The sequence below is a fragment of the Saccopteryx leptura genome, unplaced genomic scaffold (assembly GCF_036850995.1).
Source record: "Saccopteryx leptura isolate mSacLep1 unplaced genomic scaffold, mSacLep1_pri_phased_curated manual_scaffold_21, whole genome shotgun sequence".
Classification (NCBI taxonomy): Eukaryota; Metazoa; Chordata; class Mammalia; order Chiroptera; family Emballonuridae; genus Saccopteryx; species Saccopteryx leptura.
This window is the reverse complement of record NW_027095703.1, coordinates 1,983,727-2,011,289: the sequence shown is the minus strand read 5'-3', so window position 1 is coordinate 2,011,289 and position 27,563 is coordinate 1,983,727. Positions and strand designations below refer to the sequence as shown.

Sequence of the window (27,563 nt, the reverse complement as noted above, 5' to 3'; positions counted from 1 at the left end):
GCAGAAGAAAATTAGTTTTTCTGGCTTACGGTCAGAGAGGCCCAACTTAGGTTTTTTTAGACACCCTACAAGGGTGGTCATAAGTCTTAGATTCTGAAGATTCCATAGTGGAGACAGTTGAGCAAGAGGGGGCATCCCAACCTTTTTTCACTGTCCCAAGAGGAGAAAATCTGTGAGGGAGCCATCCCTGAGAGAGGTCATCACCACCTGTCAGGGAGTTCCAAGAGAGAGTGGAGAGGTTGGCTAGGCACCTAGTCTTTTGTGCAGTCTACTGAGACTGAAAGTCAAACCCCTTAAAACGTGAGGTGTGTCAGAGAAAACCGTCTGACCAGAGAAAATTTTGTGGACAAGAGAATTTGACTGGGGAAGGGAAGGGAGAAACTCCTTACCTTTCTGATCCAGCAGGGTTCAGGACAGGGTTAGACTGCCAGTCAATCAACCTACAACTATATGTTCAAACAGAATCAGGAAGTAAGCCTGGGATGAGCTGCCTCTGCCCATTGCTTCCCTGGTTGTAAGTTTGGATGGCAAAGTGGGATCGTCCAGGCAGTTAGTACCCTGTCCCAGGTTTGGGCACTAAATATTGGAATCCACGGGAGTCTGAAAAGTCCAGAGTAACAGGCTTTATTGAAAGGAAGGGTACCGGTTACAGACTATGAAGCAAATTATTATAGTGTTTTGGAGAGTGAAGGGGTACTGAGTCAAAAGTTCTGGCATGTTCCCTTTTATGGTTTTTCAATTTCAGCTTTCAGGAATGCTTCTCCTTAGGCAGTTGATCAGCTTTCTGGAACTTTTCTGCCTTGGGGGCAATAATCTAGTAATCTAGTTCAGGCAGCCAGGTGGAACAAAAAAGGGGCAGTTGGAATTTCATATATCTATCAATTTATGTATTTACTTCTTACTTATTGTTTGTTTATTTATTTAAAAAATGTATTTGCTTGCCTCACCTTCTTGCAGGGCTGGTTATTTTTGTTTTGGTTCTTGTTTATGTTTAAAATTTTTCATGTTGAAATAGACACATCCATTTCTCTGAGCCAAGCCCACATTGCTCTCAGTGGCTCCTGGCTATCTGAGGATATATATATATTAAAGGACAGTGACTACAATTGGGTATTCTGGAGTTTCTTTTTATTTATTTATTTATTTATTTATTTATTTATTATTTTTTTATTTTATTCATTTTAGAGAGGGAGAGAGAGACACAGAGAGAGAGATAGGGGGGAGGAGCTGGAAGCATCATCTCCCATATGTGCCTTGACCAGGCAAGCCCAGGGTTTCGAACCGGCGACCTCAGCATTTCCAGGTCGACGCTTTATCCGCTGCGCCACCACAGATCAGGCCATGAGGATATTTTAAAATCCTCCGGGTGGTCAAAAAGTGGGGCAAGAGTGGGCCCAGTGTACAGGCTGTGGGCACAATGGGTGAGAGTGTGGCCCTACACAAATTTGGGCACATGCTAGTGCCCGCGAGTCTGAATGTGTGCGAGTTTGTTGTGTGTGTGAGGCACGAGTACTGTGGAATCCAAGGGGAGCTGGTCAGAGCATCAGATCTGGCTGGGTAGTCAAGGGGATAGGCAGGGCCTGCCCAGGCCAGTGGTGGTGAAGGGATCTGTGTGATTGTTGTACACAGGAGGTCAGAGGAGGGAGGGATGGCCTGGAGAAGATTCAGTGTGTATACGCCACATACCTTGCATGACCCTGAAAGACAAATAACGAAGTTCCCATGGGCTTCCGTCTCAGTGTTACCTCTAGCTGCCAGGAGATGACCTACTTAGTGGGTGACGTCAATGTGGACAGTCAAGCAGCTGCTCAGGGAACCCAGCCTGTGCGTCAGACAGACAAAGCCTCAATGTAAGCACGACAGTGCAGGGGACGTCAAACATTTGTACTCTACCCTGCATACTTTGGGAATAAGGGCAAAAAGCTGACTGACTGCTGATTTGGAGACTTGTAGGTTGGTCAGGTGACTGTGAGTACAGTTGTGGAGAACAGGAGCCTGATAGTCACGAACGACCACAGGTTCCCTTGTCCCTCATCTTGGATAGTTTTCCTCATGCCTGTTTTCTCAGACCTCTGACCTTCATATGACAACAGACTGGTGAGGCCTCCAGGTTGGCAATATATGTAAAGCGGGAGCCTTGGGCAGTGTCATGTGAATGTGGAAAGTTTACAGTCTGAGGTACTGGGCAAGGGCACCAATGCCTTGTGTACAGAGAACAGCATGGGCCCAGTCGGGATATTTAAGACTAGAGGAGTCTCTTACCTGGGCAGAGTGATGAGTTGCTTAGCCCATCATCCCATCCCACTAAGCTTGCATCTTTGATCCCTGGTCAGGTCACGTACAAGACCCAACCAATGAGTGCAAAATCTTGCAGATCAACAAATCAATTCCCCCTTCCTCGTCCTTCTGTCTTTCACTTCCACTTTCTCTCTAACCTATTTAAATACATTCCTAACAGTGACAAAAGTAGAGAAAACACAACTACAGCGTTCATTGTCTTGGCAAGCCAAGATGGAGTCACCCCTCAAAGAGGACCTGCGTGTAAGTGTGTGTCTTGCGTAAAGGCTGTGGGCGATGGCAGATGAACCAGGATGACATTTCCCACACTTTATATAGCTATAGGGAGGAGGATCCTACTGTGCAGCTTTATAGGAAGAATTTCTGTCCTTGGGGACAGTGCAATATAGTATCTTTACCTTGTCTTTCGCTGTGCTCAGCAAGGTCGAAAAGATGTTGTGTGTACAAGGACAAAATCGGAAGTGGTGCCACAGCTTGATTCTGGTTCACTAGAACCCATGTGGAGGGCACAATTGCACTTCTTTTCTCTGAAGGAAGTAGCAAATGCCTGTGTTTGCATCGTAGTCTTCTCAGAGGGACCTATTCAAATCATGTGTCTTGGGTTGGCAAACACGGGTGCGTCCATGTGTCACCAAGGCAGAAAGAGTGTTGCTCATTGCTATGGTCAACAGCATCCCCAGTATGTAGTCTTGTGCCCCGTCACAGTCCCAGCTTCGCAGGGGACACATGTCTCTCTGCTATCCATGAAAAGGGCACTGAAGAGTGAGAGGGAAGGTCCAGCTCCCGATGCTCATAGTAGCCCAATGGGTGTCCCGGGCAGAGGAGGTGAGGTCTTTTATGTACTAAGCTGCTCTTCCTAAAGAAGGTATCTTCTTTACTGAACACTCTTTTCTGCCATAACTCGGTGGGCACTCTCCTTGTGGAGGGGAGGGAGAGACAGGGCAGTAAAGTCACGGAGAAGGAGAAAAATGGGAGGCAGAGAGGACACTGAGCAGCATGCAGTCCGAATGAGCCCTTTTATGGGCATTCCTTTCCCCTGCTTTTCCAAACGTGCACACGTGCAGGCGGCTGCCAGGTGCTGCTCTGGGTTCCCCGCTGCCTCTAGGTTGGCTCTCCAGTCTCCCATAGCTCAGATTTCCTGTACTGTCCAGAACGGCAGGTCCCAGCCTAGGTTACAAGTCACTGTGGTTCAGTGGGAAAGAGATACAGAAATGTAATTTGGTAACGGTAGGCCTCTTTGGCTGTTGGAGCCCAAACGGCAGGAAGCCAGGCACAGCAAAAGCCCAGACTTCAAGTCCGTGTGGGGGCTGCGGACTGCTGCGCTGTGGGTGACTGGCAGAAGGGCCTGCAAAGTGAGAATTGGGGTGCGGAGGGCGAGGGCCGGCAGCTGTCTCCTCTCTGGCTGTGGGAGGAGCCGTCAGGGCGTGCCCAGAAGCCGGCGCCGGCCCCCAGTCTGCGCGGTCCCCAGGGGGCGCTGGACTCCCTGAGCAAGTGCCAGCCCTGAAGCTCAGAAGAGACGTCAGCAGTAGAAACCTGAATCCCGGGGCTGGCAGACCTCAGTGGGCCCCGCCTGCTTCTCTGCAGACTGCCAGGGCCACGTGTGTGTTCAGCTGGGTCTGGAAAGAGTGGGGAGCCCCAGCAGGCTTTCGGGTGACTCCGATCCCAAGAGAGGCCCGTCAGGTGACAGGGTCTTGGGGACCTGGTGCAGTGAGGGCCCTGGGGATGGTGCAGGCTGAGGCCTGTGGGATGGCTAAGGAGTCGTCCATCCTAAGGGTGAACTCTGCAGAAGCTGTGGCCCTAGCAGTTCGGTGGGGGAACTGTTGGGGGCAGTCTTCATGCCTGACGTGGAGGGTCTCATGCCAGGGGGTGCAAATGCAGGCAGAGGAAAAAATGTTGGTGACCCATGGACCTGACCTGGAGGAAGAAGCAGAGGAGGAGCCCGAAGAGCAGCATCAGGCGGGCCAGGTGCCATGACCCCACTGGAGGCAGTGAAGGCCCTCCAGGTGCAGTTGAGTTCTGAGAATGCCCCAGCCATCAGGGCCTACATTCAGGTGAAACGCAAGGCTGCTCAGACTTGGAAGCCCATTCTAGAGCATCGGAGGGCATGATCCAGTGCATCCCTGGCTTGTGGGCCAAAGTCTATCCTTGCCCACACCCCTTGAGTAGGGCGGAGGGGATGACAGGGAGTAGGGAAAGGCCTAGGAGGGTGAAGGGGAATGTGATGATTGCTGAGCTGAAAGCCTCCTATCCCCAGCTGCACACAGCATGGGGGTGAGGGCAGTTGGAAGATTTGGGGCCAGTCTGCAGGTGCCGGCAGAAATCAGGTGGTAAAGTACCATTCCCACAATGCATGTTTTAGAAAACACCTTGTCCAGGACGCTCTAAAGAGGCTTGGAGATTGTTGACTGGCTTTGCTTTGCTTTGATTGGGCCAAGATTTCAGCGGAAAATCACATGCAGGTGTGGTAAGCACTGACTCGTCTGTACCAGCACACACACAGGACAGGGCAAAGTCCAGAAGAGTCTGACAAGGGGCTCCCATTAGTGGGAAGTTAGCCTCAGGAGACCGTGAGGCCAAAGGCACCACTCTCATGAGTCAGAGAGGCAAGGTAGATGGCAAGCCAATTGGAAGGGGGCCATGTGTGTAGTGTGTGTAGCTGGGCCACTGAGTTTCACCTTTGTGCTCAGTTTGGCTCTGTGGCTCTTAGGTCTCATCTTCCATAGCCTTTGTAAGCTCCTTGACTAAAATGCAGATTCAGAACCACCCCCAGATATCAGCCATCGTCAGTGAACAAGATGAAGACCTGCTGAGCTACTTGACTGAGCTGGAGGTCTGACTGTGCAGCTGGAGTTGCAGGCGGGAAGGGGGCTGGAGTGCCTGGTGGGAAGGGTCTGAGCATGGAGACCAGCAGAGGGGAAATGGAATAGTCCTGCGAGCAGGCAGGGTGACCCCAGTTCCGCCTCTTGGCAGGTGAAGGAACTTGGTCACCCAAAACACACATGCAAATTGATGTTTTTCTTTCGGAGCAACCCTTCTGAAGTGAAGTGATTATTAAGAAGTATCATCTCAGCCTTGCAGGTGAGAGATGTGGCCCACCATGAGAGTTTGGGGTGAGTGATCAGATGGTGGGGATTGGTTGTGCATGCAGTGGCAACGGGGAAAAATTCCAGCTCTGTTTTCCCAGGGTTTAGGTCATCCAGTTCCAGTGTAATGCACTGGTTCTGGGATTATGAACGTGAGCTCCCCAGCCACACGTATGACACAACGAGCATTAACTTCCTCAACTGGTTGTCCAAACACAACCTGCCAGGGTCGAGCCGGATTGCTGAGGTGGTTCTGCTTGAGCCATGATTGGGAGTGGTGATGGTGGAGGCCTGGGGACATGGGGAGTGGCCTTGGCCTGTCCTCCCTGACTCTGTTTTCTGTCCCAGATCATCACAGAGGACCCGTGGCCTAATCCTCTGCAGCACTACCCAAGGGACACAGGCCCCAGAGAAGGGACCGTGCAGCAGGACATGCTTGTGAGTGCTTCAAGAACAAGGCATTGAAACTTGAGTACTGGTACCAAGGAATGTTCGTTCAGAAACAAATGTGGAAAATGACGTTCCATTAACCTGGAAGGTAGCCCTGGGTCCAGGTCTTTGTTGTGTTGAGGGAAAACCGCAAAAGGCCCTAGAGGAAGACAAGTGAGAGGCAGAATGCGCCTGAGCTTCCAGGGTAGATGGGCCAGCATCATGGTTCCTCGCCGAGTTTGTGCAGTGGTATTTTCAGAGCATTCATTTACAAGGTAGACCATGTGCCATTCTCTCAGTCTCTTGTCTTCTGTGTTTTGCTTCTGCCAACAAACTCCTAGACACCTGGGCTTCACTTATTGTCAGTGTTTCTAATTCACATTCTGTCAAATATTAAATTGAACCGTCATCATCACTCACACATGGCCACCAGGCTGCCAATGTCACTAGGCTCTCTGGAGGGCAATATTGAGGACGAGGGATAAGGAAAACAGGGTGTCACAAAGGGCAGCTCTATGGACATGGACACAATAGGATGGAGTGTGACCCCACACAATGTAGGTTTCATGGCAGTGCCTATGAGTGTGTGTGTGTGTTTGGTGTGTGTTTGTTGTGTGTGTGTGTGTGCGCGCCATGGTGTAGTTCCAGTTTGGAGGGGAACCGGTCAGAGCATCAATCTGGTGGGTGTGTATGTGTGTGGGTGGGTGGCTGGAAGGATCTGGGTGGAGTCTGCACACACCAGTGATGGTGAAGGATTCTCTGTGGCTCTTGGATCTCCAGAGGGCTTAAGCCACCTGCCTGAGTGACCCTGAGTGAGAAATAAAAAGTGCACAAGTGCTTCCGTCTCTGTGTTGTTTGTAGCTGTGATGTGATGTCCTGTTGAGATGACATCAAGGGGGACAGTTGAAGCAGCTGCTTCTGGAATCCTGCCAGAGTCCAGAAGGACAGACATTCATTTGTGGGCCTTAGGGTCCTGTGGTGTTAAGGGTTACTCGTGTCACACCGTATGTTGTGAGAATAAGAGAGAAGATCAGATTGACTGCTGATCAGGAAACTTGTACTTGGGCAGGAGACAGTCACTGAGTACAGTCCCAGAGTACAGGAGGCTGACAGTAGTTCCTGACCCTGGGGACCCCCTGGTCTTTGTCTTGGCGTGATTACCAGAGGCCCCTTTTGCTCCGACATCTGTAACTGGCATGGGGGAAGACAGGGGAGGATCCCGGTTGGCAGTACATTTGAATCAGGAAACGTAGGCGTCATCATGCAAATGTGAAACTGCAAAGTTATAGGCAGAGCCAGGCACCCCCTGCAGTGCAGGTTTGCAAAGTAGTACGCTGTGGTGCAGGTGAGCTATACAGTCTTGCCCTCCAGGGCGGGTGGTAAGGCTGATGTATGTGTGATGCAGGAACTACATGCAGCCTGCATGAGTTGCTCATACAGAGACCAGACACCTCCTGATTCAGAGGACTGATGCCTTGTGCACTGTGATGAGCATGGGACCAATCAGGATATTCAAGGTTAGGGGAGGCTCTACCCTGGACACGGAGATGACTTGGTTAGAGCAAGGTTCCAATAATCTGAGGTTCCACATTTGATCCCATTCGGGGCACATTCAAGATTCTCCCAATGAAGCGTCAACCTGGAAATGCTGAGGTCGCCGGTTCGAAACCCTGGTCTTGCCTGGTCAAGACACATATGGGAATTGATGCTTCCAGCTCCTCCCCCTCTTCTCTCTCTGTGACTCTCCTCTCACTCTCTCTGTCTCTCCCTCTCCTTTCTAAAATGAATAAATTAAAAAAAAAAGATTCTCCCAATGAATGCATGAGAAGTAAAACAACTATTTGATGACTGTCTCTCTGTCACTTCCTATTCCTCTCCCTGAAGTCAATAAAATGAAAGAGTAAAGAAAATCTAAAACATTTATTGTCTTGTCAAAAAAAATCCCCAGGAAATATCTAATCATAAGCAAAATATCTTTCATTAATATTGGGGAGACTGGCTGTTTTTCTTTTTCTCATCAAATGGAGGCCACAGTCCCCTACAACTTCAAGCATTCCCATTATTTCTAGCACGGATCTCAGATATCCCACACCATGGAATAGCCTCTATTGTACAGGGCATCTGTCCCTGTATACTTCCTCAGGATCACTGGAGATAAAGGGGAAAGTGATACAAATACGTTATTTGGTAGTGCAAATGCTGAATAGCTTTTCTAGCTCAAACAGCAGTAGGCAGTACACATGAAATCTCAGGTGTGAGGTCAGAGGGTTGAGCCGTCTGACTACCACAGTGCAGCATGAGGGAAGCAGACACTCGAGTGGGTGGGTGAGGAGTGGGACTTTGGAGGGTGACACCCATTGTCCTCTCACTAACTCTAGGCAATACGAGATGAGCACACAGTGCCAGGCTTGTGGCCGAGAACTCCTACCCAAGATTCCTACCCAACATTTGCTGGGACAGAAACACGTCTGTATGTGCTCTTCCTCCTTTAGCCCACGTTCAGCAGCCAGAACCCAGATCAGGGCACTGGCAGCAGCAGGCAGAGTCTCTATTGGCTCTGCCATCCACATGTTTCTATCTCCTGCTTCTTGGCAGCTGATAGGATCAGGACTTCAAAGCAAGCAGTTTGGACTGGAAATTGTGAGCCTTTCCAGCCTCTTGGGTCATCTCCGTCTCTTCAGGTGTCACTTCAGGTTACAGAGGCCCTGGGGCCACAGAATGTAGAAGTGTCCTGGTCAGTCCAAGCCTGAAATGGCTGTGGGGAATTTGTATGCAGTGTCAGGTCTGATTGTTGGAGGTTGCATAGCAAGGGGAGTTCTTACTGATGAAATTAGAGGCAGTGCTAAGGGAAGAGTTGGTGCTGGAGCTGGAGGACCTCATGCCTGTAATGAACATGGGGGTCAAAGCTGGGGTGGTGGAGGGAGATGTAGTGATTATTGAAGAGACATTTTGTGGTTACTGAAGAGGAAGCGAAGGATGAGAAGTAGAAATTGCAGCAGGGGGTGGACAGGGTAGACTAGTAGGAGTAGGGGGTGGGGCTGGAATGGGAGTTGGTGGAGCAGAAGGAGCCCAAAGACAGCCAGGGTAAAGGGGATGAAACAGTAAGAGAAGGGTGTGGAGGAGGAGGTAAATGGGCGAAGGAGAAAGTGGTTATGGAGGAGGATTGGGAAGGAGCTCAGAGTAGAGAAGGGGAGGTGTATTGTGGAAAAATGGTGGAGGAGGAACTAATGGGCAGGGAGAAGACTGTGCCAGAGTCAGAGGTGCTGAGGAAGAAATTGGTGCTGAATGTAGTGTTGCTGCTGGAGGTGCAGGACGTTTTCCAGGTAGTGGAAGTGTCTTCAGGGGAAGAGGTGGTGGAGGAAGGGCAAGACTTTTGGCTAGAACTGGAGCTGGAAAGGCCGGGAGAGGTAGTGGCTGAAGAGCTGTTGGGGAAGAAGGAGCTTGTGATCCTACAGGAGGAGAGAGGAGCAGTTGGTGGTGTAGGGAATGGAGGGAAAAATGGGGACAGAGGAGGAGATTTTATGGGAGCTGGATGTTGGGAGGGAGGAAAAGAAGGAGACTGATGAGCAGTTGGTAGAAGAAGGGCGTAAGGTCCAGCAGGCCCCCAATATGGAGTTGCAGTAGGAAGAGAAAGAGAGACTAGACAGAGAATTGGAGGCTGGGGCGCAGTTTGTCCTGGAGGGGGCAGTACTCATGCAGGTGGTAAAGGTTGTGATAGGAGATGAAGTGTTTGGGGCAGGTGAGGACATATTGTGGGACCTGGAGGATGGGAGGGAGGAGGAGTCGTTGACTGAAGAGGAGTTGGTGGCAGAGGAGGAGCTTGAGATGCTCCAAGACGCAGGCAGGGAGAAGCAATGGGAAGAGGAAGGGCAGGAGAGGGAAGTGATCGCTGGGGAGGAGATTTTGCAGGAGCTGGAGATAGGGAGGGAGGAAGAAGTGGAGGCTGAACAGTAGTTGTTGGAGAAGGAACAATGTGAGGTCCTGCAGGCCTCAGAAAGTAAGGAGCAGTGGGAGCAGGATGAAGAGGAGGAAGTCCTAGAAAGTGAAGTGGTGGTAAAGAAGCATGTCATCATATCAGTGTGGCTAAAGAAAGGAAAAAGAAAACAAGAAGAAACACACTTATTGGGGAAACCCTCCAGTAAGATACCACAGTCTGGTGCACACATTGGGGACACGCTTGGTTACAGGAAATACTAAAATCCCAACACAAGGTTTCCATAAGCAGACTCACACGTACTTCACGGTGGTTCACTGCACACAGGTATCTGTCGCACAGGTACTTCCTGGACTTAAGCTGCAGGAGAGGCTTTGTGAAAGAGCATAATTTACACACCAAGAGAGGCCGGATTGGGTAATGTGCAGAAATATGCAAATCGTGTCCAATTTTCACACACGTAGGGGGGTGGGGCATCAGCATCTGCCAGAAAACAGAGCCTGCCTGTTTTTTATTACATTAAAACTAGGATAGAGGAAGTTACCTTGAATAAATCCATTTCTTCATCTGACTTCAAAATTCATGGAGAAACACTTCAGACACCCTGGCGACAAGAGTAAGTTTTTTCATTTATTAAGAACAACATAAATAACAGTAATAAAACATTTGAAATTTCTCTTTCCCAAGAGAATTTGGTAGAGAACTCCACGTAATCTTCAACGTCTGTTTCAAAACACTGTTTCAGATTGGTTTTCCCCACCACCCCACTGATGAAGCCCCATTACTTGAACAACTCCATGTTTCATGAGAGGCAGGGTCCACCCCATTGCATAGATGGTGATAGCCCTCGGTCTCGTCGGCCACCAAGCTCATGACTACTTAACAGGTATCCTGTAGGCAGCTCTGCTAGTTTCCATGAAGGCCATCATAGCCATCCTGTGTGCTCCTGCAATAATCAACACGACTGCTTTCACGGTAAATCCGAAGGGGACCTTGTGCTGGCGATGTTCTCCATGAGCTTCCTGTAAAGTCAGTAACCAAAGGACACAATGTGAACTACATCACAAAGCTAATGCATTTCATGAATCATTATACCATTATCACCTTAGAGTACATCTCAAGGAAGAGCACACTAGTTGGAAAAGACACACGTGTTCTGCCTGTGCTGACAAGAGTCAGTTATGCTGAGGCACTCAAGGCAATTTCTGTGTATTTAAGCCACATTTTCAGTAATATGAAGAGTACTATTTTCTAGCTTGAATAGTGGATCCTATAGTAAATATGCAGGCCTATTGTCTGAGAAGGGCTGAGATTCTGACCTTCTTATAATCCCTGTGCTCTCTTCCGCAAAACATTCCCTATAATGGACAACATTAAATAGTTTTTATAATATGGTGGGAAGATCAGACTGCCTGCAGTCTTCAAAGCGATCATCATTTTAAAATTTTATCCCACATATTTTTTTATGTGCCTTGACCATTAGCCTTCGGCAGACCAAGTAACCCCTTGCTAGAGCCAGCGACGTTGGGCTCAAGCTGATGAGCTTTTGCTCAAACCAGATGAACCCTAGCTCAAGCTGGGGACCTTAAGGTCTTGAACCTGGGTCTTCTGCATCCCAGTCTGACGTTCTATCCACTCCGCCACCACCTGGTCAGGCCAAAGTGATCATCATTTTAAAGGAGACATAAAGAAAATAATCCATACCCCTCCAAACTCATCCAAGGCTCACAACACAAGCACCCTTCCCTCTACTGTCAGAATACAGTGAACAACAATGTGGATGATTAGATCCATCTCTGGATTAGGAGGCATGCCTCGACTCTTAGCATAACTCTCATATATGTCTCTATAGCAGCTTGACTAGGATAGTCTGAACAAAGTCCAGGACGACCTCTGCTACCACCACACAGTTCCTCTCTCACAGTCTGAGACGTGCAAGTTATGCAGTGCAACGAGGTATTCGATAAAACAAGAAATGTTCTATGATGCTGTGCCTTCTATAGGAATGCTCATCCTGAGAATGGCTACCATCGCGGTAGGCATAACCTCTACAGAGTGCGCCTCAACCCCTGTTGTCTTGGGATGTTGGATCATCCCTGCCTGTACAACTTCATAAGGCAGAAATAGTTGAGACTGCAGCGTCCTAACACCTGCACAAGCCACACTTTGACAGACTAACAACAAACATTTTAAGTGGACAATTGGATAGAAATTTTCACCATGAACAAATCTGAAAACACCAAAGCTGGTGTCAGGATGCTCAGTAACAGTGGTCTTTAGAAAATTATAAACTGAAATAGAAGGTGATACCACCCAATTGGCAGGTAGGTTATTTTATTGAAAAGGGAAAGATTAGGGGCTGATGGGGATGTATGCAAACAAAATTCTCTATGTTGCCCTGATTAAAATAAAAAAGCAGCTGCTGTAAAAAATATGGAAGAGTGCTTTAAAAGATAAACGCAGAAAGGCAATATGACCTAGAAATTCATCTTGGAACGATACACTGAAATAACTGGAATCAGCTTCTGAACTACTTATCCTAGTGCTCAGAGCAGTACCATTCATAGAGTAACAGAAAGAGAAAAGCTAAGAACACCAAACTGTGTTCACTGCACCTACAATGCAATACTGACTCTTCCAAAGAGCTGTGATGGCCTGATGCTTGCTACATGCATGATCTTTGAGACTGTTCTGCTAATGCAGACAGGACAGATTGGACAGGGTTGCCGAGGGGGCCAGGATCACCTCCTCCCTTAACTGGACAAAGGGAATCTGACAAATTGAATATTCCAGGTCCTTACCCTGAAGGCATCTGGGTGACTAACCTGGGTTTGAAAGGTCCCCTAGCTTAATTAGGGCTAATCCTACATAACACACTGATAGTAACATTTGTCTTTAACAACCACCAGACCCCACCCTCGCATCCTCTACTTAACCCTACCTGTTAAGGAACCAGTTGCAAACCTCTGCCATAGGAGTCAGCCCACAGGAGACCCCCTAATAAACTTTTTGGTACCTGAACTCGGGTATCTCCCTCAGCCCACCTTACAGATACAAGTAGCTGACACTTCCACAGAAGGTCCAGAATTGGAGAAAAAAAAACAACTGGTGTTTGAGAAGGGTTGGGGCAGAAAGAAAATCACTGTGACTACTTCAGGGGCAGAGCATTTTCTTTTAAATAAATAAAAGTGTTTTGCAACTAGAGAGACGTAGTGGTAACAATCAGGCTGAATAGCTTCTAAGACTGGTGATTGTTTAATTTAAATGTTAATTTTAGGGTATAGGCACTTGTCCTCAACGACTAAAACACCAAGTATATGTTAGCTGTTCACGAAACATGTTTCTTTTTACCTAAAATTAGTACAATCTTCATCTTTTGCTGACATATACTCTTTTATCCAGAAAGAGATGGGCTCTCTGCATAAAGCACAGCCATCGTTTTCTCTCAGATATGAAAAAGACCCTTTAATTTAAATAAAATATGTGAATTCTCCATGCAAAGAGAAATATTTCAAAGAGAATAAAACTGAAACAATGCATATCTCTTTGCTTTCCAAAACAACATTTACAAAGCACTGTAATGTTCCAATCAAGTAAAATTTGATGTGCCTTCACAAATGGCATTTTGAATGCCAAATCTCCTGACATCTCCCCCAATTATAATTACATGCTATTGAAATCACCAGTTATAGCAGAAACCTCCTCAAAATTGTAACTGCCCTCAAAACCTACTCCCAATTGTAACCTGTGAGTACACATGCTTTTGAAACTCCTACTGTGAAGGCACTACCCCATTCTTCACTGTCTCACTTGCCTAGTTCACATATCAGACTCTTGAGCAGACCTTCACACTGAATGCTTAATGCTCTCTCAGGTAAGCTAAGAGCTCTGTGCTGTATTCAATTCCCATGTAACCACCTTCCCTGTGTGAACAACACAGCCACTGTAAAAGACTACAATTTTAGGCCAACTGAAAAGGTGTACTTTCAAAATCTCTTACCCACTTACCGAGGAATACCTTATCTCTTGTAAGGATTCAAGACACATCATGTTTTCATACCTTGGGCTTGTTCTCAGATTCAAAGAGGGTACAATTTCCACAGTATATTTCCATCAATTTATTCTCCTAATATATGGCACACTCTTCTCATACATTTTTCACTACTCATGTCCAGTGCTTGGCTCTCTCCTGACGCAATCTAAGATAAACAAGCATGGCCTTTATGACGACAGAAATACACTTTGGAAAGGCACACAACTAATAGCATGTAAAGGTCCTCAGGAAGATCACTGTCTCTCTTCAAAAATGTGAAACTTCCTCCCTTTAATTATATTCTCTGTAGGTACAGATTGTTATTCCCAATTCCCTTAGATCAGCCTTCCCCTTAGTTTTGTATGCTCCTTGGCTAATCCACTAACAGAAATGCATAGGCTTCTTCTCTTTCACCATTTTCTCCTTCACTCATGATACTGGGGCACAGGATCAGTGGTACCAATGAATGGAATATTTCCTGCTCGCCGCATCATGAGTCTCTCTTCCCCAAAAATGTCTTCTTAGCCTTATGTAACATAGTTTTTACCTTGTCTTCTTATCCGAGTATTTCTGTGCCTGGGAGATGAAAGAGGTGGTCTGTAATGGGGAGGATCTCCACGTCTTGAACTTGGACCCGTTTTGACTTGGAGGAGATCCTTGTACAATCTTATGTGGAGATTGCCAGTATCTGCACCACCACCTATGAGTTAATGGAATTTTGTTAGGTCAGGAGGATCAGCATATGTTCCATGGTCAAGTCTAGGTTACTGTTTAGTACACTTTATGAACCTCACGCCACCTCCACTGGAGCCCTTCCCTTTACCCCGTGCTCTCAGCACAATGATTGATATCTGTGTCTAAATGACAAATATTTATATTGGGTGAATCCCAATACCCGATATCAGCCGATCCCCCAACGCCCTTCACTGGGAAGTTATCACTCTGTATCATGTATCCATGATGTGAACTCGGTTTGGTAAGCTAGGTCCATTTCTACATCCAACTCACATTCTGTGTAGTTTGAATATAAGAGCCCCCATGTACTTAGAATCCATACTGTTCTCTAGAACTTAAAGGTTTGGAAACAATAAGAAAACAAGTGCCATTCTGTTAAGAGTATGAACCATTTCGGGGCTCATCTTATCGATTAACTGAGGCGGGCCTTCCATATACTCCCCAGTACAGCAATGATATGAAATCGCAGGAATACATGCCTGACTCCTGCAGGTGGGGCCTTTTCAAGCATCCATTTAATTTGAACATGCCATCTCAATCCAATCTGATCTCTACTTAGTCCAGAGAAAAATAACTTATTTGGCAGTTATCAAGAACTATTTCTCTACATACATTTTCCCCCCAGGGAGATGATTACCAGAAGCACAATGTATATCTTGTATGTATTTTTCCATTCTTTTGCCTGTTTTCTCCACCAAAAACAATGCCCCGCACATAACATTGGAATAGCCTCATGTGACAGGCTTCTGATAACTGCTGTGTTAGGGACCCACTTTCAAGGATTCTTGCTAAGAATGCATGATGGGAGAAAGGATATAGCCATCACATTGTAACTGAAAACAAAACTCTTAGTAAAGCACCATTCTGTTTTCAACAGAAGCAAGACACCGTAAATATTATGGCATGTTTCTGTTATTATTTCTCCATCTCCACTGACCTGAGAATTGAATCTTGAAACCCAATGAAACCCACCAAGCAAAGATTCTACCAGGGGCTTGAAAAACTAACAGGGATTCGGAATCAAACATAGACTTACAACGAATGCCTTCACCACGGTGGAAGTTAACTACAAACTGCATCTCCCACAGGAAGCTCCAGAGGCATTTCCTAATGATGAAGCAATAACAGGTCAGTGATCAGCACTTAAGCCCATATACTTTTCCCTCTCTGTTTGGTTGCTTCAATTTAAGTCAATCGTTAGACGTGGGGGAAGCTATTCAGGGCTTTCTATTCCCCAAGAACCTGTTCTCGTGTCTGTGGATAGACTTTAACTCATCTTACATTTCCAGCAATACTGTGCCTGGGATCAGAATGGGCAGCGCTTTTAGGGGAGGCTCTCCACATCTTGAAGATGGACCACATCAAACTGCACATGGTTCCTTCGAAGAACTTATGTTGAGATTATGAGTGTATCCACCATCATCTATGTTAAAAAAAACACCCTTTTAGTTCAGCAGAGTCAACTTCTGTTCAATGGTTAATTTAGAGTTATTATTTGTAATACTTTGCTAAACATTGAGAGGTCTTAAGCACTCATGGAAGTCTGAAATGATTGAACAGTCCCCTTTCATAACATCGCACTATTCATTGACTTATAAGTGTAAAGAGGTATGAATACTGTAGGAAAAATACAAACCATATTTTCCTATGGGGAGAAAAAAAGAAGACTGGAGAGGAATGAAGAGGTGGCCGAGCAATAGGAAATAAAAACAAAGAAAATAATTTTTTAGCATAACAATGAAAAGAAAAAACCATTGTTCATGTAAGTATGGTGCAAAGAAAAGAGTTTTAAATAAATATCATGATTGGTAAAAATAAAGATATAAATCTATTCTAAAGACCAAGCATCAGAAAATGGCGTATCCTAACAGAGGAAGAGAACAACACCCCACCTTATGATCCTTCTCTCAGATAACCCTGATTGTCTGCAGAAGGACTAGAGCCTGCACAAAGTCGCAGTCTTTAAGAAATAAAATCTAGGAATAAATTAGAATTTTTCAAGTCTCCAACTAGAAAGACATTTATATTCAAGACGTCCACTATGGACCCAAGAGGATTCAGTGAACATGCACCTTTCCTACCGAATATAAACTGTTAAGATTTTCCAAACATCATGTGAGTTTAATGGATCAGATCTAGCCGTTCACCTTCATGTCAAGTCAACCCTGCATCTCCCACTTTAGCTAATATTCCGTAAAACATCACGCACCTATTAATCAAAAAGAGAAGCTACATCTATGTGTTTTTCGGGGGCAAGTTCACACAGAAAACAAATTCCTGTCCAGTATGCGGTACCTTTTGAAAAGAAATGAGCCCTATGTCTTCCAGGAGAAAACCGGGAATGTAAAAAACAAACAGAAAGAAAAGACATCCCAGGAATATTTTATACATATCTGTATTATTAATTCCTTTCCCTCGACCACATGGAACAGAAAATTACACACATCCTATGAAGGCGTGGTTGTTAGCCATTTTCCCAGTCAGGGACAGCTTTGGGCATCTGTGTAAGGTTATGTGATTCATAAACAGGTATTTAAAAAATATTTCCCTTCCATGTTCTCCCAACGATAAAGTCCTATCCTTCCAAATCAGGATAGAAAACCCTCATATCAAAAAATAAGAATACACATTGGACAGCCATGCATACATCAACAACAAAACCTTCAAAGACAATGCTAAACTACAGAGACTTAATTTCCAACAGTGGGTCTCACAAGTGATTTTTCTTGGGCTGTATTGTCCAAAATTCCCCCAGTATTTTACATAGCAAGAAGTTTCTTTTCAGAACATATAAGCACATGCGTTCTAATAGTTCACAATCAGTAATTCGCCATTTTAAAATCACGTAAAATTCTTGGAGACAAAGCGAAAAATCCCAACATAGGGATATGTGAGTTTTGTAAAACTGTCCAAGTAAAAAGAGGCGACTGGTAAGGATGGTAGAAGAGACAAAACTCAGCTTTGACTTTGTCATTTTTGTGCAAAGTCATTATAACCATTTCCAAATAAGCTATTTCACTAATCATGATAACTGTACTAAATTTACAACATGTACAATTTATTCTGATTGTCAACATTAATTCCTAACCTAGTAAATCTCACTTTATTTTGTTTATGAAATATAAAAGTAACAATGGAAGTATTTTTACATTCAAACTTATTGCTCCTCACTGCTATTGTTTCATCACTTAGAGGAAAGATTTTTAGCACAGCAGAGCAGAAGAGTAACATAGAGGAAGACAAAGAAATATATCTCTATCTTTGTGTCTATATTGATATCTTTATATCTCTCTCTATCTCTCTATCCAGCTGTGTACTTCTCTACCCATCTACCTATGTGGAGACAAACTGCGATTCCTTGACCCACATCTTCGGACATTCACTGCTTCAATGTCGTATGTGCCCTGAGCAGGAACTGAATGAAGTTCACACCTTAATACAGCAGAAAATGCTCTAAGCAACTGCTGTAGCTCATCAGGTTGTTGATCCTTACACTTAAATCATTAGGAGACGTACTCCACCTGAGGGACACCTACGTGCTCCATCACTTCTTCCTCTTCCACATCTCGAACCTCTCACTTGACCTCTGTTTCTTGAACAACTTGGCACATTCCACTTACCACCACTCTCAAAACATGGTCTGTTGACTTCCTGCACATGAATGGTGTTTCCGTCTAAAGTCTGAAAAGATCAAACTTAATATCAGTAACACTACGTGAAATGTCACTAAGAAAACTAATTTTATACACCCTAGTTTTATGGCATCTGACAGCAAGGTCAAGAGCAGATTTACAGGCCTGAACACAGGTTTTATCCAAACTGACTGTATCCTGGATCGTGCCAAATTTCAGAGCAATTATCAATTAATGGCCTTCCAATAAGTCATCTAGCACAGACATATGCATGTACCTATGAGTGGATGGCCATCCATAATAGCATTGCTTTCTAGACAGGATAACCTACTTCCTTTTGGTATTGCTGCAATTAACGAATTTCTTCAAAGCACAAAACATTCAAAATGTGTACCATTTAGAAAATAAATTCTTACAACTCCAAGTCATGGTTACTTTATTTGTAGTCGCAACACTTTTTATTTTTGCTCTGTTTAACTGAAGAAAAATAAAAATTCCCACAGGGCTTGCAGTGCTGTATTTATTGTAGCTCTATGAAAAGGATGAGGGTTTTCTCCGTCTTTAAAGAGGATCCTTCCATAATGATCGGTTAGATTTAAACGTGCCCCTGAGAAAGGTCTCTGACATATTGTAATTTGAGTATAATGATGATTATGTTTCTTAACCACCCGTAACTTCACAATGCTTTTCCTGTTACTGTAGTCGGAACCAGTGGTGTGCACATAGGTCAGGTCACAGTAATTGGTCCAAATACAGGTCCTCGCCCGTTCTATACTAATACAGTACGGGAGGCTGTCTTCACAACTTCCACCAAGGTTAATGGCACCAAGGGCTGTGACCGGGTATAAACAGCGCAAGAGACAGTTTCTACCTCTAGGGGCCCTCTGCTGTGTCTGGCTCTATTTTTTCCAACCATATTTATGCACCACCGCATCCTTCCTGACACTCAACATTCCCATGATGTTATCCAAGAATATCATCGTCTGCCTACTCCTCCTACAACCTCTGTGTACATTAGCCCCTGTGTGTTGCCCTATTGGAGCATCATTACATTTCTTTATCTTATGTTGTACCTTTGTTATCCTCACCACAGAAAACAGGACCTAAGAAAATAGAGACCTTGTCCACCTCTGAAACATGCCCCAGCGGCTATGCCATAGCTACGCACAGAACAAGTACTCAATTATATATCTGTTGAAGGCAGCAACATAGCAAGGCTATCTTCACAAACTACATTTTTCCTCTGCTTAGAAACTCGCAAAAAGCCATGACCATGAGGTAGTTTTGCTAAGCCCCACTGCTTTCTACACCCAACACAAAGTACCAAACCAAGCCCATTCTTCAGTTACTACAGAACTGGAAAACAGGAAGGTCATGTGCAGGGATCAATGCCTATCGATTGCCTGCCGCATGCCAAAAACCCATGTGCCCAAAACTGACCTCTGGTGCTGCTGTTAAAAGACATGGGAGGTTATTTATCAAAGAACAACCTAATATACGGCATCCTGAGTACCCGAATATATTACCTACACAAGAAGGTGAAAAGCGCCGTGAGCCACTGTACCGCCCAGCTTATGATGGAGAAATTTTGTTTCCTGTGAGGCTGTCACACAGAAGAGTGACTCTGCACAAAACCGAAGATGACAAAAGCTGAATGAAATAATGAGAGTATCACAGAAAACAATAAAAACAGAACATTTCAAGGTTATCTGTGAAATTAAACGTAACCATAAAAGAGTCCATGCTGAGCGTCTCTTATTTAAGAGTCACTGAACCTGACCAGGCGGTGGCGCAGTGGATAGAGCTTCGGAGTGGGATGCGGAGGAACCAGGTTCGAGATCCCTGAGGTCCCAGCCTGCGCCCGGGCTCACGTGGTTTGAGCAAAGCTCACCAGCTTGCACCCAATGTGGCTGGCTCCAGCAAGGGCTTACTCACTCTGCTGTAACCCCATGGTCAAGGCACATATGAGAACTCAGTCAATAAACAACTAAAGTGCCACAACAAAAAACTAATGATTGATGCTTCTCATTTCTCTCCATTCTTGTCTGTCTGTCCCTATCTGTCACTCTCTGTGACTCTCTCTCTGTCTTTGTAAAAAAAAAATGGTTAAGAACCACTGAAATGTTAAAGGACGGAGAAGACGACATACATACTGACAAGATTTTCAGATACTCTTCCTTCAAGAGGACTATGGACTGAATCAAAATAAACTCACAAACAGTATGCTGAAGTCAGTCATCACGGATACACTTTGTACCAGTCACTCTGGTTCCAGGATGACAACATTTATAAGGACGGAGACCAAGGTTAAGGAGAGCTAAGTCAGTTATGTACAGTAGTCGGCCTGTGTTAGCTGAAGTCATTTCCTTTCTTCAAGAACTGCACTTCACTTTCAATGTCAAATGTCTCCTCAAATAGACACCTTTTCAAGACCTTCCCCCCAGGGACAATGAGAAGTATTCCTTCCCTACTCACCTTTGGGGGCTATCTTATGCGCGCAGCCCTCGCTGTAGCTCTTGGGTAACGCCAACCACATTCCTGCAGTCTTTTACTCTGCAGGAGTCTATTCCAAATTCGAAAAGCCTTTTGGAAAGCCTGTGGACATTTCTACTCAGACGCTGAGCTGGAGAGTGTTGACTCTATTGGGTCCTGATGGTAATGACGTTTCAAAGCCCTTCACTCATTCTCTCTGGTATTTATAAGATGAAAAAAAGACTGAATGCTAACAACTATTGGTTCAGATGAGATCTCCACCTGTCCAATGTATTGTAGAAACACAAAATCTGTCTAGAAATACTACTCACTGAGGTACAGAGCTAGAACACTTTCCAAAGACTACTTACTTCTCCTTTCCTTTGTTTGGCAGTGTCCCTAGCTTCTTCCAGCCTCCCCAAAGTAGGAAAAGCAAAGCCTTTGGACTTGCTCGTGTCTCGTTCCTTTGCTTAACGGAACTATAATTATAATTTTCAATTTAAGGTTTCTTCAAATGTTAACTGAAAAACCTTCAGTCCCTTGAGCATTTCTCACACAGCCTCTTACTTTGCTACAAAGGACACAGTGTATTATCAGCCATGTGAAAGTTGATAATAGTCCACAAAACACACAACCTTTAACCTCTTCATTACATTCCTAAGACTCTGCGGTCCACTCTCCAGTTACCCTGTCCTACCCCATCCCAGGCCCCACCTGCTCCGTATAGTGGCCAGAAGAGTTTCTTCTCTGACCCTCTCACTACCTCATCACCGAGAGGCACATTGCACCCATCACTGTGAGTGCTTTCACAACAGAACACTGGTTCCCAGAACAAACATGAACTGTAATTTAGCTGACCTTCCTACCCGTTTCGCGTCTGCGTTCGGCAGCAGACCGGCAGGTTGGTTGCAGGGGTCGCCTTCCATTCCATTCCGGGACCAAACTTGCCAAATGTTCCTTCCATACTCTTTTCGTTGGTCTTTCCACCGAAGCCTTCTACCAACAGCTGCCCAGGCCACCCGTGCGCTGTCAATGCTGCAACATGGACACACTGAATGAAAAACAAGTCAATACCCAAAGAATCAAATTTCAGTGCGCAGTATTTCCAAGTTCAAGGGAAGCATCGCACAAAAGCTCCCGCTTGAAGCCTTACTTCACTGTGTCAGCTGTAGACCAAAAGGAGCGCCAACCTCAGGAAACGAGGCTGCATTTCTCCTAGACATCTGGGACACAGCGGGCCGGCTTAGATCGGATAGCTGCTGTAAGGACGATGGCTGAATTCCAGAGTGCCCTTGCTCCTCAAATGCAGTTTGCTTTCCTTAAGCTGAAGTGAGCCGCAACGAAGAGCACCGCGAGCAAACAAAACCGCCGCGGTTCCCGCCTCGCGTTCCCCAGTTTACTGCAGCCCGGGCAAGGTGACAGCAGGAAACCAACCTGCGCCGCAGAGCCGGTACACCGGGCCGCCCCAAAGGAGTTGCTCACCGCGTGGGGAGTCCCCACCCACCATCGCCACGCCCACACCAGCGCCGCACGCAGTTTACCCCTCCCTGTCAGCCCACACTGCGGGACCACCGCGGGGATCTCGGCTGCTTTGATGTCCTGCCTCCCCACCCCACGCGTGCCTAAAGGACAAAAGGGAACTCCTGTGCCAAGGAGCACCAGTTACCACGGGTCTCTATACATGGATGCAACACGTCACTTCCTGCCCCCTCCCTTAGGCTCTGAGGAAGCCTGAGAGAAATGAAATGGCTAAATTGGCACGTCGTCCCTGTGGGCAGGCCAGAGTATAGCTCTGTGCGTTCGAACTCCTTAGGCGCTGGCCTGTCTGCCATTCTAACACAGGAGTCCCTCACTGTCCTGCAGTCACGTGTCCCTCACCACTCGCCAAGCCCCGCGATGAGACGCAGGAAGCACTAAGGCCATGGCGCGGGGAGACCCGGATGTGGCCAGCCGCGCGCAGAGGAAGTAGGGAAGTACAGTGGGCCTAGGAGTACAGGCAGCGGGGCGGCCCTGAGCAGGCTGCGAGGGAAAAGGCTGGACCGCTAGACACAGCCCGGTTTTGTTTTTCCTCTTGCCTTTTAGTAGGTACTTAAGCCAGGGTGTCCTGAGCATCCAGGCTGAAGGGACTCCAGAGTTTCCATGGCCACTAGCCATACTTCTTGTTGCCTCCCACATATGGCCTGGAAGCTCGGTGGCACATGCCATCCGCCTAGTCCCAATTTCCTACCATAGTGCAAAGCAAGTCTTAAATGATAGAAAGAAGGGGGGACTGTACAGGAATTCGGGCCAGAGCTGACGTGGCACAAACACAGAAACACACTGCTCAAGGCCCAGGAGGCTGATGATGAGTGGACCTAACACTGTGTGTGCTGGGTCTAACTCATCTCCGGGCCTCCTCCTGAAGCCCATTCTCCCCTTGTACCCAGTGTCCCCAGTGTTCCCGCGTGCCCAATGTCTCTAGCTTGAAGTTCCACTATCCCTATTCCTGGGATAGCACGTGGGGCCAGGTCCTTTCACCGTGTCTATTTTACCAGGATCATCCCTGTCTATGTCACTGTAGATCACACTAAAGAAATGTATCCCGGCATAGAGCAACACTCCAGGCAACCTTCGGGCCAGGCAGCAGCAGGAGGTGATGATAGTAAATCCACAGGCGCAAGGTCAGAGGCCATGCTTGCTGCAGCGGATAGGGCTGGCTGACCTTGGGAGGCGGGAAAAGTGACAGCGTGGTGGGGGCTTGGACTGTTGGTGGTGACGCCCTCTGTGTGCTCAGTGATTGGAGGGTCTGCGTGACGAGCAGCGTTCCTGATCTAGCTCCCTGCGCATACCGCCGAGGCACAGGGTGGCGACCCAGTCTCTTAGCACGTGCGTGCGTGCGTTCCAGCGTGCCTGTGCGCGCGCACATGTGTTTGTGCGCAGTTTCCTGTTTAACCAGGAGGTTCGGGACTGTGGCGGCCTGGTGCCTTGCTCTCCGCAGTCGTCCCTGGAGGCAGGCCAGAGTATAACTTGTGTGCAGTCTGTGCGCTTCCACCTCTGGCTGCTTGAGGGCCGCCCAGCTCCGTGTCTGGGCCACATAGCTAATCCGACAGGGGTTGGTGGTGGAGAGGCTCCTCAGGCAGCTTTGGTGGTCTTCCTGACGGTAGGCGGTGTTCAGTGGTCAGGGTACAGCCGCTACCCCGTGTGGACGGGGACTTTGTGACCGTGTTCTGAAGCCGGTGGGATGAGCCAGGGTGCTGCCGGGTTCACGTTGATGCCTGTGCAGGAAGGAGATGTCCGGTGCAGCAGGGCAGAGGTGGTGCTGAGGGAAGAGCAGCAGGAGGTCCTCATGCACGAGTGTGTAGGGATGGAGGTGAACGTGGTGGCTGAAGAGCACTCCCAGCAGCCTCAGCAGCATGAGGTCCACCAAGAGCCTCACCGGCAGGATGGTGAAGAAGGAGAGGAAGATGTTGAGGGGAACTCGGTGGTCAGGGAGCGGTGGGTGGTGGAGGTTGAGCACCTGATGCCCGCGGTGCAGGCGGTGGCATTGCATGGCATGTCAGCAGGAGTGGAGAACGTTGGGCAGGATCTGGAGCTGGGGAGGCAGGAAGAGGTGCTGGCTGAAGAGCCGTTGTTGGAGGAGGGAGAACGTGAGGTCCCGCAGGGTGGAGAGAGGCAGCGACCTGTGGAATATGAGGAGGTGAAGCAGGGGGAGTTGTTTGTTGCTGAGCAGGGTGTCCTGGAGGGGGAGGACTCTACCCAGCTGCTGGAGGCTGGAGGGGATTTGGAGGCAGAGGCAGAGGCTGATGTGAAGCATGCAGAGGAGAAGCCAGTGCGTGAGGAGCTGGCAGAGCCAGGAAATAGTGGGCAGTGCACCTGGTCCCCACTAAAGCTTCTAGAGGTCCTTCAGTTAGAGATGGAGCCCGTGAATGAGGAAGCTTGCAGGGCCTTCTCTCAGCTCAAGCACAGGGCCTGTAGGAGGAAAAAGCTGTATCTGCAACTCCGAAGCAAGTATATCCAGCACATCCGTGGGTTCTGGTCCACAGTTGTATCCTTCATGGTATAATGGAGAGACCACAGTGTGGCTGGGCTAGTTCCTGGGGAAAAAGATCAGCACAGCTGTAAAAGGAGAAAGGAAAACCAACCACCTTCAAAACCAAACTCAGAAAGCATACACACAAAAACAGACAGGCTTACTGGGAAGGAGCTCAGTTTACAGATCCTCGTGTGGTCCAAACATTGGGGACACACTTGGTCCACAGGAAACACTAAATCCCAACACCAGGTTTCCATAAGCAGACACACATGTAATTCAGCGGTGGTTCACTGCACATGGGTATATGTTGCGCAGGCGTGTCCTGGACTAAAGCTGCAGGAGAGGATTTGTGAGGGGCCCAATCTTGGAAACCAAGAGAGGCCGGATTGGGTGATGTGCAGGAATATGCAAATTGTGTCCATTATCACACACTTGGAGCAGGGGGATATTAGCATCTGCCTGGAAACAGAGCCTGCCTGTGGAAGGGCAGACACCTGGGAACACAGGGGCCTCCAGGACATTATTGCATCTGTGGAGAAGGCATGGAAGGTGGCAGTTGTGGCCAGGCCTTGCCACGCTCTTCTCCAGACCCGCTCCCTATTCTCGCTGTCTGATCTCCAGCACACAGCCTTCAGGCTCCTTGACATGAAACAGTTTGTCCACCACCCGATGTTATCAGCCATGATCTCTGAGGAAGACCAAGACGTGCTCAGTCACATGACAGATGTGAAGGTGAGCCTGGGGAGGGAGAGAGGTTTCTGAAATGAGTGATCCCTGAAGACAGAAAACCACGGGTGTCCTGGACAGAGATTTGACCTTCCTCATCTGCTTTCTCCTGCAGGTGGAGGAAGTCAGTGACTGCTGCAAGATTATGCTGTTCTTTCGCAGGAACCCTTACTTCTGCAATAATGTGATTGTGAAGGAGTATCTCATTACCATCAGCGGTAATAGATGGTTCCCTGCGTGGGTGGTGGAAAGTGGTGAGTTCATAAAAGTGACCAGTCTCTTTCTCACCTTTTGGCCTCCTGCAGGATACAAGGCCCTTCACAGCACACCTGTGGAGTGGAAAGAGCATTACGCACGAGAGGTCTGCTTCCTCAGGCACCACAACAGCGATCTTAACTTCTTCCACTGTCTGTCTGACCACAACTTGCCAGGATCTGGCTGGATTGCTCAGGTGGGGCTTCAGTGGTAAGGCCAGGGAAGACCTTGGTGTGTTGCACGGCCGCATGGGATTGCAGTCAGAGCCCTGGCTCTCCTGACCTTCCCTGTGTCCTTCACCAGATAATCAGTAAGGACCTGTGGCCCAATCCGCTGAGGTACTACCAGATGACCAATGCACTAGGACAGGGATCGGAGAGGAGGAGAGGTGAGGAGACCCCGGGCGGGGCCACAGCAGTGTGTTGCCAGGTAGCTGGCATGTTTCTATCTCACTGAATTTTGGAGGAATGCCACATGTGGCACCTTGTCTCAAGGGTATCAGGCATACGCAGTGAGTCTGGACAATGGTTGTGCAAATTAGGTGGTGGCTAGGGCACCTTTAGGAAGTTGAAGGTGTCAGCCTGTCGAAAGTCACTCACCATGAACGCTCACTCGCTGAGTCCTAGGGTCTGAACTCCCAACTTGCACACATCACGTCCTCAGGGCTGCCCGTCACCCTGCCATTATTGACTGGCATAATGTTCTTCCTTGCACCCTGTGCACAAAGGTCCCGGCACCATTGTGATGTGAAGGCTAACCCTGCATGCCTTTGCTATCCTCTCTGGAGCATCACAGTCGTGTTTGAGGTTCTTATGGACCTCCATTGCTTTCCACGGCCATCCTGGGAACTGGTCAGGAGATAAAGGTTTGGAGGCAATTAAAGAGTTGTCAGGTATACCAGTGAAACTGGATTCTTCCTAGAGGATCTGCGAGTTGATAGTAAAGACAACATAATAATCCTTTTCAAGGAAGATATAACAGTGAGTGTGCTGTGCTCAGGCCTAGCTGTCAGAGGATACCATGAGTATTAGGAATCATCCTCCTTTACATGCACTTCAGTAGCAGTGCATGTAACGATCTTGCTCAGATAAAACGGTGTTCTCAGGAAACCATCTTCCTCCTAGCAGGCAACGAGTGAAGGCTGTAGCAGTGCTGAAGCATTCCAAAAAAGGCATGTTGAAGATTCCAGAACAAGATGAAAAGAGAAATAAAGCAAATCAACTGTGTGGGTGTGCGTGTTTTGTGTGTATGGGTTTGAGGCAAGTCTCTGAGAGGTTTCCTGTTGGCTACCCGGGAATTCCCAGTCCCTAGGTACTTGATCCCATAGGCTAGAAGACAGGGGTATGTTAATACCTGGATCACAGGAGAAGATGTCCTCCTTGTTAGCCATTTGCAGCCACTGTAACAGCAGAAACCTAGGTAGAAGCATGAAGGTACATTTTTACGGCTGGACCAAATGTCCTTCATCCCCTTGGTGGAGAGAAAGACCATGAGGGCTGGGGTTTAGATCCACATGGAGGAAGGCAGTGGAGACAGACCGTGTAGTGGCGGTGGGATAGGAGCTGAGACTTATTGGAACGTGGTAATGATAACGACCCGCATTGTACGCATGACCTTGATGGAGGCGTAAAAGCCAGGTAGATGTTATAAAACCAGAGTCCTCCCTGACACTTTCACACAACAAATATATACCCATACTCATTATCACAGTGAGGGTATGCAGAGCTGCTCCTCTCAGACCATGGACCTGACTTTTTTTTTTTTGGAAAGACAAGGGTTTTTCCACCAGACCTCTAATCGGAGAATGCCTGAATGGGTAAAAAACACACCGGCATTACAACCATCTGATAAATACTCAATGGGAGCGTGCCAGTCTCCAGAGATGCTGTGTGGCAGCGTACCACGAACAGCGGCAGCTGTTCTTTCTCGGGGTTCTCAACCTGCTGGGCATGAA

General features: G+C 47.3%; 1 long non-coding RNA gene across 1 annotated transcript; it reads right to left on the bottom strand.

Annotated features, from left to right (window-relative positions):
• Positions 1-10,602: 10,602 nt before the first annotated feature.
• LOC136386912 (uncharacterized) lies at positions 10,603-15,916 on the bottom strand. Its single transcript, XR_010748048.1, has 3 exons — positions 15,794-15,916; positions 13,805-13,943; positions 10,603-10,766 (listed from the first exon to the last, which is right to left on the bottom strand). It is a non-coding gene; the product is annotated as an uncharacterized lncRNA (long non-coding RNA).
• Between the last annotated feature and the right edge of the window lie 11,647 nt (positions 15,917-27,563).